This window comes from Coregonus clupeaformis, unplaced genomic scaffold (genome assembly GCF_020615455.1).
Source record: "Coregonus clupeaformis isolate EN_2021a unplaced genomic scaffold, ASM2061545v1 scaf0059, whole genome shotgun sequence".
In the NCBI taxonomy this organism is placed as follows: domain Eukaryota; kingdom Metazoa; phylum Chordata; class Actinopteri; order Salmoniformes; family Salmonidae; genus Coregonus; species Coregonus clupeaformis.
In genome coordinates, this window is record NW_025533514.1 from 233,985 (window position 1) to 245,000 (window position 11,016).

Genomic DNA, 11,016 nt, shown 5'->3' on the forward strand with positions numbered 1-11,016 from the left:
AGAGAAGCCAGCAGAACAGCCCACCTCAGATCCTGACCAAAGATCCTGACCAAATCCTGCTATGCCCTCCGACGAACCATCAAACAGGCAAAGAGTCAATACAGGACTAAGATTGAATCGTACTACACTGGCTCTGACGCTCGTCGGATGTGGCAGGGCTTGAAAACTATTACAGACTACAAAGGGAAGCACATCCGCGAGCTGCCCAGTGACACAAGCCTACCAGACGAGCTAAACCACTTCTATGCTCGCTTCGAGGCAAGCAACACTGAAGCATGCATGAGAGCACCAGCTGTTCCGGATGACTATGTGATCACGCTCTCCGTAGCCGATGTGAGTAAGACTTTTAAGCAGGTCAACATTCACAAGGCCGCAGGGCCAGACGGATTACCAGGACGTGTACTCCGAGCATGTGCTGACCAACTGGCAAGTGTCTTCACTGACATTTTCAACATGTCCCTGACTGAGTCTGTAATATCAACATGTTTCAAGCAGACCACCATAGACCTCGTGCCCAAGGACTCTAAGATAACCTGCCTAAATGACTACCGACCCGTAGCACTGACGTCTGTAGCCATGAAGTGCTTTGAAAGGCTGGTCATGGCTCACATCAACAGCATTATCCCAGAAACCCTAGACCCACTCCAATTTGCATACCGCCCCAACAGATCCACAGATGATGCAATCTCTATTGCACTCCACACTGCCCTTTCCCACCTGTACAAGAGGAACACCTACGTGAGAATGCTATTCATTGACTACAGCTCAGCATTCAACACCATAGTGCCCTCTAAGCTCATCACTAAGCTAAGGATCCTGGGACTAAACACCTCCCTCTGCAACTGGATCCTGGACTTCCTGACGGGCCGCCCCCAGGTGGTAAGGGTAGGTAACAACACATCTGCCACACTGATCCTCAACACGGGGGCCCCTCAGGGGTGCGTGCTCAGTCCCCTCCTGTACTCTCTGTTCACCCATGACTGCATGGCCAGGCATGACTCCAACACCATCATTAAGTTTGCCGACGACACAACAGTGGTAGGCCTGATCACCGACAACGATGAGACAGCCTATAGGGAGGAGGTCAGAGACCTGGCCGTGTGGTGCCAGGATTACAACCTCTCCCTCAACATGATCAAGACAAAGGAGATGATTGTGGACTACAGGAAAAAAAAGAGGACTGAGCACGCCCCCATTCTCATCGACGGGGCTGTAGTGGAACAGGTTGAGAGCTTCAAGTTCCTTGGTGTCCACATCACCAACAAACTATCATGGTCCAAACACACCAAGACAGTCGTGAAGAGGGCATGACAAAGCCTATTCCCCCTCAGGAGACTGAAAAGATTTGGCATGGGTCCTCAGATCCTCAAAAAATTATACAGCTGCACCATCGAGAGCATCCTGACTGGTTGCATCACCGCCTGGTATGGCAACTGCTTGGCATCTGACCGCAAGGCACTACAGAGGGTAGTTCGTACGGCCCAGTACATCACTCAAAATTGTCAAAGACAATTTGTCATAGACTGTTCTCTCTGCTACCGCACGGCAAGCGGTACCGGAGTGCCAAGTCTAGGTCCAAAAGACTTCTCAACAGCTTCTACCCCCAAGCCCTAAGACTCCTGAACAGCTAATCATGGCTACCCGGACTATTTGCACTGCCCCCCCACCCCATCCTTTTTACGCTGCTGCTACTCTGTTAATTATTTATGCATAGTCACTTTAACTCTACCCACGTACATATTACTTCAACTACCTCAACTAGCCGGTGCCCCCGCACATTGACTCTGCACCGGTACCCCCCCTGTATATATAGCCTCCCTACTGTTATTTTATTTTACTTCTGCTCTTTTTTTCTCAACACTTTTTTTGTTGTTGTTTTATTTTTACTTTCTTTGTTAAAAATAAATGCACTGTTGGTTAAGGGCTGTAAGTAAACATTTCACTGTAATGTCTGCACCTGTTGTATTCGGCGCATGTGACCAATAAAATTTGATTTGATTTGACAAGTCTCTCTGACACTCAATTAGTTTATAGGTGTGTGGCTCCATCTAGTGGCAAAGTCCAAGAATGACCAAATACACTTTATCAAATAAAATCAAATGTTATTTGTCACATACACGTGTTTAGCAGATGTTATTGCGAGTGTAGCGAAATGCTTGTGCTTCTAGCTCTGACAGTGCAGTAATATCTAACAACTAATATCTAACAATTTCACAACATATACCCAATACACACAAATATAGTAAGGAATGGATTTAAGAATATATACAGTCGTGGTCAAAAGTTTTGAGAATGACACAATCATTGGTCTTCACAAAGTTTGCTGTTTCAGTGTTTTTAGATATTTTTGTCAGATGTTACTATGGTATACTGAAGTATAATTACAAGCATTCCATAAGTGTCAAAGGCCTTTATTGACAATTACATTAAGTTTATGTAAAGAGTCAATATTTGCAGTGTTGACCCTTCTTTTTCAAGACCTCTGCAATCCACCCTGGCATGCTGTCAATCAACTTCTGGGCCACATCCTGACTGATGGCAGCCCATTCTTGCATAATCAATGCTTGGAGTTTGTCAGAATTTGTGGGTTTTTGTTTGTCCACCCGCCTCTTGAGGATTGACCACAAGTTCTCAATGGGATTAAGGTCTGGGGAGTTTCCTGGCCATGGACCCAAAATGTCGATGTTTTGTTCCCCGAGCCACTTAGTTATCACTTTTGCCTGGAAAAGGCATTGTTCATCACCAAACTGTTCTTGGATGGTTAGGAGAAGTTGTTCTCGGAGGATGTGTTGGTACCATTCTTTATTCATGGCTGTGTTCTTAGGCAAAATTATGAGTGAGCCCACTCACTTGGCTGAGAAGCAACCCCACACATGAATGGTCTCAGGATGCTTTACTGTTGGCATGACAAAGGACTGATGGTAGCGCTCACCTTGTTTTCTCTGGACAAGCTTTTTCTAGATGCCCCAAACAATCGGAAAGGGGATTCATCAGAGAAAATGACTTTACCCCAGTCCTCAGCAGTCCAATCCCTGTAACTTTTGCAGAATATCAGTCTGTCCCTGATGTTTTTCCTGGAGAGAAGTGGCTTCCTCGCTGCCCTTCTTGACACCAGGCCATCCTCCAAAAGTCTTCACCTCACTGTGCGTGCAGATGCACTCACACCTGCCTGCTGCCATTCCTGAGCAAGCTCTGCACTGGTGGTGCCCCGATCACGCAGCCTTCTTCACAACAATTGAACTTCTCTCCTTGAAGTTCTTGATGATCCGATAAATGGTTGATTTAGGTGCAATCTTACTAGCAGCAATATCCTTGCCTGTGAAGCCCTTTTTGTGCAAAGCAATGATGACGGCACGTGTTTCCTTGCAGGTTACCATGGTTAACAGAGGAAGAACAATGATTTCAAGCACCACCCTCCTTTTAAAGCTTCCAGTTTGTTATTCTAACTCAATCAGCATGACATAGTGATCTCCAGCCTTGTCCTCGTCAACACTCTCACCTGCGTTAACGAGAGAATCACTGACATGATGGCAGCTGGTCCTTTTGTGGCAGGGCTGAAATGCAGTGGAAATGTTTTTTGGGGATTAAGTTCATTTTCATGGCAAAGAGGGACTTTGCAATTAATTGCAATTCATCTGATCACTCTTCATAACATTCTGGAGAATATGCAAATTGCCATCATAAAAACTGAGGCAGCAGACTTTGTGAAAATTAATATTTGTGTCATTCTCAAAACTTTTGACCACGACTCTATATATATGGACAAGCAATGACAGAGTGGCATGGACTAAGATACAGTAGAATATTATAGTATAGAATGCAGTATATACATATGAGATGAGTAATGCAAGATATGTGAACATTATTAAAGTGACTAGTGTTCCATTTCTTAAAGTGGCCAGTGATTTCAATAGGCAGCAGCAGCCTCTAATGTGCTAGTGATGGCTATTTAACAGTCTGATGGCTTTGAGATAGAAGCTGTTTTTCATTCTCTCGGTCCCAGCTTTGATGCAGCTGTACTGACCTCGCCTTCTGGATGATAGCGGGGTGAACAGGCAGTGGCTCGGGTGGTTGATGTCCTTGATGATCTTTTTGGCTTTCCTGTGACATCGGGTGCTGTAGGTGTCCTGGAGGGCAAACCTCTCCGCTATTCCTCTTCACATGAAATCCCAGGAAAAGCTACAGGCTACAAAAGCTACAGGACATTTATTTTGATCATGTTTTATACCAGGTTCTAATAGCCTTTTCGTGGAGAGAAGCAGGTTTTCTCTGGCTAATTGCTGAATGTAAAACAGGCCTTGGCCAAAGTAGCCGTCTGGGAGAGAGGGTGTGTTGGTGGGATCACTTTGATCAGTGATGATGACATTGTTGCACTGATGCATTGCAATGGGGTGCTGAGGACAGACAGAGATGAGAGAGATGTGAAAAAGAAGACCCAAAGGGAAGTAGGGGTGCTGAGGACAGACAGAGATGAGAGAGATGTGAAAAAGAAGACCCAAAGGGAAGTAGGGGTGCTGAGGACAGACAGAGATGAGAGAGATGTGAAAAGAAGACCCAAAGGGAAGTAGGGGTGCTGAGGACAGACAGAGATGAGAGAGATGTGAAAAGAAGACCCAAAGGGGGAAGTAGGGGTGCTGAGGACAGACAGAGATGAGAGAGATGTGAAAAAGAAGACCCAAAGGGAAGTAGGGGTGCTGAGGACAGACAGAGATGAGAGAGATGTGAAAAGAAGACCCAAAGGGGAAGTAGGGGTGCTGAGGACAGACAGAGATGAGAGAGATGTGAAAAAGAAGACCCAAAGGGGAAGTAGGGGTGCTGAGGACAGACAGAGATGAGAGAGATGTGAAAAAGAAGACCCAAAGGGAAGTAGGGGTGCTGAGGACAGACAGAGATGAGAGAGATGTGAAAAGAAGACCCAAAGGGGAAGTAGGGGTGCTGAGGACAGACAGAGATGAGAGAGATGTGAAAAAGAAGACCCAAAGGGGAAGTAGGGGTGCTGAGGACAGACAGAGATGAGAGAGATGTGAAAAGAAGACCCAAAGGGAAGTAGGGGTGCTGAGGACAGACAGAGATGAGAGAGATGTGAAAAAGAAGACCCAAAGGGGGAAGTAGGGGTGCTGAGGACAGACAGAGATGAGAGAGATGTGAAAAGAAGACCCAAAGGGAAGTAGGGGGTGCTGAGGACAGACAGAGATGAGAGAGATGTGAAAAGAAGACCCAAAGGGGGAAGTAGGGGTGCTGAGGACAGACAGAGATGAGAGAGATGTGAAAAGAAGACCCAAAGGGAAGTAGGGGTGCTGAGGACAGACAGAGATGAGAGAGATGTGAAAAGAAGACCCAAAGGGGAAGTAGGGGTGCTGAGGACAGACAGAGATGAGAGAGATGTGAAAAAGAAGACCCAAAAGGGAAGTAGGGGTGCTGAGGACAGACAGAGATGAGAGAGATGTGAAAAAGAAGACCCAAAGGGAAGTAGGGGTGCTGAGGACAGACAGAGATGAGAGAGATGTGAAAAAGAAGACCCAAAGGGGAAGTAGGGGTGCTGAGGACAGACAGAGATGAGAGAGATGTGAAAAAGAAGACCCAAAGGGGAAGTAGGGGTGCTGAGGACAGACAGAGATGAGAGAGATGTGAAAAATAAGACCCAAAGGGAAGTAGGGGTGCTGAGGACAGACAGAGATGAGAGAGATGTGAAAAGAAGACCCAAAGGGGAAGTAGGGGTGCTGAGGACAGACAGAGATGAGAGAGATGTGAAAAATAAGACCCAAAGGGAAGTAGGGGTGCTGAGGACAGACAGAGATGAGAGAGATGTGAAAAAGAAGACCCAAAGGGAAGTAGGGGTGCTGAGGACAGACAGAGATGAGAGAGATGTGAAAAGAAGACCCAAAGGGAAGTAGGGGTGCTGAGGACAGACAGAGATGAGAGAGATGTGAAAAAGAAGACCCAAAGGGAAGTAGGGGTGCTGAGGACAGACAGAGATGAGAGAGATGTGAAAAAGAAGACCCAAAGGGAAGTATGGGTGCTGAGGACAGACAGAGATGAGAGAGATGTGAAAAAGAAGACCCAAAGGGAAGTAGGGGTGCTGAGGACAGACAGAGATGAGAGAGATGTGAAAAAGAAGACCCAAAGGGGAAGTAGGGGTGCTGAGGACAGACAGAGATGAGAGAGATGTGAAAAAGAAGACCCAAAAGGGAAGTAGGGGTGCTGAGGACAGACAGAGATGAGAGAGATGTGAAAAAGAAGACCCAAAGGGAAGTAGGGGTGCTGAGGACAGACAGAGATGAGAGAGATGTGAAAAAGAAGACCCAAAGGGAAGTAGGGGTGCTGAGGACAGACAGAGATGAGAGAGATGTGAAAAAGAAGACCCAAAGGGGAAGTAGGGGTGCTGAGGACAGACAGAGATGAGAGAGATGTGAAAAATAAGACCCAAAGGGAAGTAGGGGTGCTGAGGACAGACAGAGATGAGAGAGATGTGAAAAATAAGACCCAAAGGGAAGTAGGGGTGCTGAGGACAGACAGAGATGAGAGAGATGTGAAAATAAGACCCAAAGGGAAGTAGGGGTGCTGAGGACAGACAGAGATGAGAGAGATGTGAAAAAGAAGACCCAAAGGGAAGTAGGGGTGCTGAGGACAGACAGAGATGAGAGAGATGTGAAAAAGAAGACCCAAAGGGAAGTAGGGGTGCTGAGGACAGACAGAGATGAGAGAGATGTGAAAAATAAGACCCAAAGGGAAGTAGGGGTGCTGAGGACAGACAGAGATGAGAGAGATGTGAAAAAGAAGACCCAAAAGGGAAGTAGAGGGTGCTGAGGACAGACAGAGATGAGAGAGATGTGAAAAATAAGACCCAAAGGGAAGTAGGGGTGCTGAGGGTGATGCAGCACTCCCTGAAAAATCACAATAAAAAAATAAACAAAATGTGTGAACTGGGCCTTTACTAGTATTAGCGGATCAATATAGACGTCTGTAGCGATGGAGAAACATCTTTCAACATCTCTGCTTTGGCAAAAAAAGGTAGTTGTATAGTTTAGAACAGTACCTTGCAGGATTCAATAGTTGGAATTGTAAGAGTTGTTGCCGTGTCCCTTTCCCTGTCCCTCTCCCTGTCCCTCTCCCTGTCCCTCTCCCTGTCCCTCTCCCTGTCCCTGTCCCTCTCCCTGTCCCTCTCCCTGTCCCTCTCCCTGTCCCTGTCCCTCTCCCTGTCCCTCTCCCTGTCCCTGTCCCTCTCCCTGTCCCTCTCCCTGTCCCTCTCCCTCTCCCTGTCCCTCTCCCTGTCCCCTTCCTGTCCTCTCCTGTCCCCTCCTGTCCCTCTCCCTGTCCCTTCCCTCTCCCTGTCCCTCTCCCTGTCCCTCTCCCTGTCCCGCTCCCTGTCCCTTTCCCTGTCCCTCTCCCTGTCCCGTTTCCTGTCCCGCTCCCCTGTCCCTGTCCCTGTCCCTCTCCCTGTCCCTCTCCCTGTCCGTTCCTGTCCCTCTCCCTGTCCCTCTCCCTGTCCCTCTCCCTGTCCCTCTCCCTGTCCCTTTCCCTGTCCCCTCTCCCCTGTCCCTCTCCCTGTCCCTCGTCCCGTCCCTCTCCTGTCCCTCCCTGTCCCTCTCCCTGTCCCTCTCCCTGTCCCTTTCCCTGTCCTGTCCCTCTCCCTGTCCCTCTCCTGCCCTCTCCCTGTCCCTTTCCCCTGTCCCTGTCCCTCTCCCCTGTCCCTCTCCCTGTCCCTCTCCCTGTCCCGTTCCTGTCCCTCTCGCTGTCCCTTTCCCTGTCCCTCTCCCTGTCCCTCTCCCTGTCCCTCTCCCTGTCCCTCTCCCTGTCCCTTTCCCTGTCCCTCTCCCTGTCCCTCTCCCTGTCCCTTTCCCTGTCCCTCTCCTGTCCCTCTCCCTGTCCCGTCCCCTGTCCCGCTCCCTGTCCCTCTCCCTGTCCCTCTCCCTGTCCCTCTCCTGTCCCTCTCCCTGTCCCTGTCCCTCTCCCTGTCCCTCTCCCTGTCCCTTTCCCTGTCCCTCTCCCTGTCCCTTTCCCTGTCCCTGTCCCTCTCCCTGTCCCTCTCCCTGTCCCTGTCCCTCTCCCTGTCCCTCTCCCTGTCCCTCTCCCTGTCCCTTTCCCTGTCCCTGTCCCTGTCCCTCTCCCTGTCCCTCTCCCTGTCCCTCTCCCTGTCCCTCTCCCTGTCCCGTTCCCTGTCCCTCTCGCTGTCCCTTTCCCTGTCCCTCTCCCTGTCCCTCTCCCTGTCCCTCTCCCTGTCCCTCTCCCTGTCCCTTTCCCTGTCTCTCTCCCTGTCCCTCTCCCTGTCCCTCTCCCTCTCCCTCTCCCTGTCCCTCCCTGTCCCGTTCCCTGTCCCGTTCCCTGTCCCTCTCCCTGTCCCTCTCCCTGTCCCTCTCCCTGTCCCTCTCCCTGTCCCTCTCCCTGTCCCGTTCCCTGTCCCGTTCCCTGTCCCTCTCCCTGTCCCTTTCCCTGTCCCTCTCCCTGTCCCTCTCCCTGTCCCTCTCCCTGTCCCTCTCCCTCTCCCTGTCCCTCTCCCTGTCCCTCTCCCTGTCCCTCTCCCTGTCCCGTTCCCTTTCCCTCTCCCTGTCCCTCTCCCCTGTCCCTCTCCCTCTCCCTCTCCCTGTCCCTCTCCCTCTCCCTCTCCCTGTCCCTCTCCCTGTCCCTCTCCCTGTCCCTCTCCCTGTCCCGTTCCTCCCTCTCCCTGTCCCTCTCCCTGTCCCTCTCCCTCTCCCTGTCCCTCTCCCTGTCCCTGTCCCTGTCCCTCTCCCTGTCCCTCTCCCTGTCCCTGTCCCTCTCCCTGTCCCTCTCCCTGTCCCTCTCCCTCTCCCTCTCCCTGTCCCTCTCCCTGTCCCTCTCCCTGTCCCTCTCCCTGTCCCGTTCCCTGTCCCTCTCCCTGTCCCTCTCCCTGTCCCTCTCCCTGTCCCTCTCCCTGTCCCTGTCCCTGTCCCTGTCCCTCTCCCTGTCCCTCTCCCTGTCCCTCTCCCTGTCCCTCTCCCTGTCCCTCTCCCTGTCCCTGTCCCTCTCCCTGTCCCTCTCCCTGTCCCTGTCCCTTTCTCTGCCGTCATCATTCTAATGGAATCCCGAAAAAACAAAACTCTGTCCTCAAACATTTGTGTCAAAAGTTGCAAAGTTATGGGCAAAGACCCAAACATCCACATCAAATAAAAAATTGTTCTTGATCAAATAACATGGAAAACAGCCACTTTTTTTGCAGTATGAATTTATCATCCTTACAAATCACTTAATGTAAATGTACATTACTGTATTGTACACAGTCTGGTCATCTAGGTTTGTCCCTGTGGACTTTCCATCAAGAAAAACAATGCAGTAATTGTTGGTAGAGCATGGCCCTTGCAATGCTACGGTTGTGGGTTCGATTCCCATGGGGGACCAGTTAGAAAAAGTATGAAAATGTATGCACTCACTACTGTAAGTTGCTCTGGATAAGAGCGTCTATTCAAATATAAAAGTAATGAATATACTATTTCAGTTTCCACATAGAAATTAGTTGCATTTACAAATTATTTCAAGAAACTGGAAAACATATATCAAGCAATTATTTTTTATATTCCACAAGTATTATCAGATGAACTGTTTTGTACAGATAATTATCAGACTTAAGTTACAAATGCTGGTAAACACTGAAATACATTTAGTTTACATTCATTCACCAAAGTAGTGCACTGGGCCTTTACTTCCTGTATTAAAGGACCTGTATAGACGTCTTCAGGGCAATATTTCAGCCTGGGACACTTAGGTGTGATTGTAATTTGTTTTATTTATTAATTCATCATTTTGGTAAAATACTGATTTTATTTCAAATACTGTAGGAGAGATAAGAGAGCTTCCCGTCCCTCACCTCCAAGGGCAGCGTGGCCACAGATGAAAACATCATACTGGGTTTCCAGACAACCATGCTGTTTCTAGAGCAACCACACTGTTTCCAGAGCAACCACACTGTTTCCAGAGCAACCACTCTGTTTCCAGAGCAACCACTCTGTTTCCAGAGCAACCACTCTGTTTCCAGAGCAACCACTCTGTTTTCAGAGCAACCACTCTGTTTCCAGAGCAACCACTCTGTTTCCAGAGCAACCACTCTGTTTCCAGCTGTTTTGGAAAGAATTGATTAAAAAAAAACGATTCACTTTGCTGTGAAACAAATGGGAAACATTTCTACAAAACACGACAAAGTATAAAAACCACGAGGATGACAATACAGATTCATTCATTCATTCAAACATAGATACATGAATGTACAATTAGCATATATAGACACTGCATATCTCTGAGGTTCACGTGCAAATAGAAGTAGAAGGCTTCTTGGCTGTGTCTCAAATGGAACCCTATTCCCTATGTAGTGCACTACTTTAGACCAGAGAATGGCACCCTATTCCCTATATAGTGCACTACTTTAGACCAGAGAATGACACCCTATACTCTATATAGTGCACTACTTTAGACCAGAGAATGGCACCCTATTCCCTATATAGTGCACTACTTTAGACCAGAGAATGGCACCCTATTCCCTATATAGTGCACTACTTTAGACCAGAGAATGGCACCCTATTCCCTATATAGTGCACTACTTTAGACCAGAGAATGGCACCCTATTCCCTATATAGTGCACTACTTTAGACCAGAGAATGGCACCCTATTCCCTATATAGTGCACTACTTTAGACCAGAGAATGGCACCCTATTCCCTATATAGTGCACTACTTTAGACCAGAGAATGGCACCCTATTCCCTATATAGTGCACTACTTTAGACCAGAGAATGGCACCCTATTCCCTATATAGTGCACTACTTTAGACCAGAGAATGGCACCCTATTCCCTATATAGTGCACTACTGTAGACCAGAGAATGGCACCCTATTCCCTATATAGTGCACTACTTTAGACCAGAGAATGGCACCCTATTCCCTATATAGTGCACTACTTTAGACCAGAGAATGGCACCCTATTCCCTATATAGTGCACTACTTTAGACCAGAGAATGGCACCCTATTCCCTATATAGTGCACTACTTTAGACCAGAACCATAGTGCCATTTGAG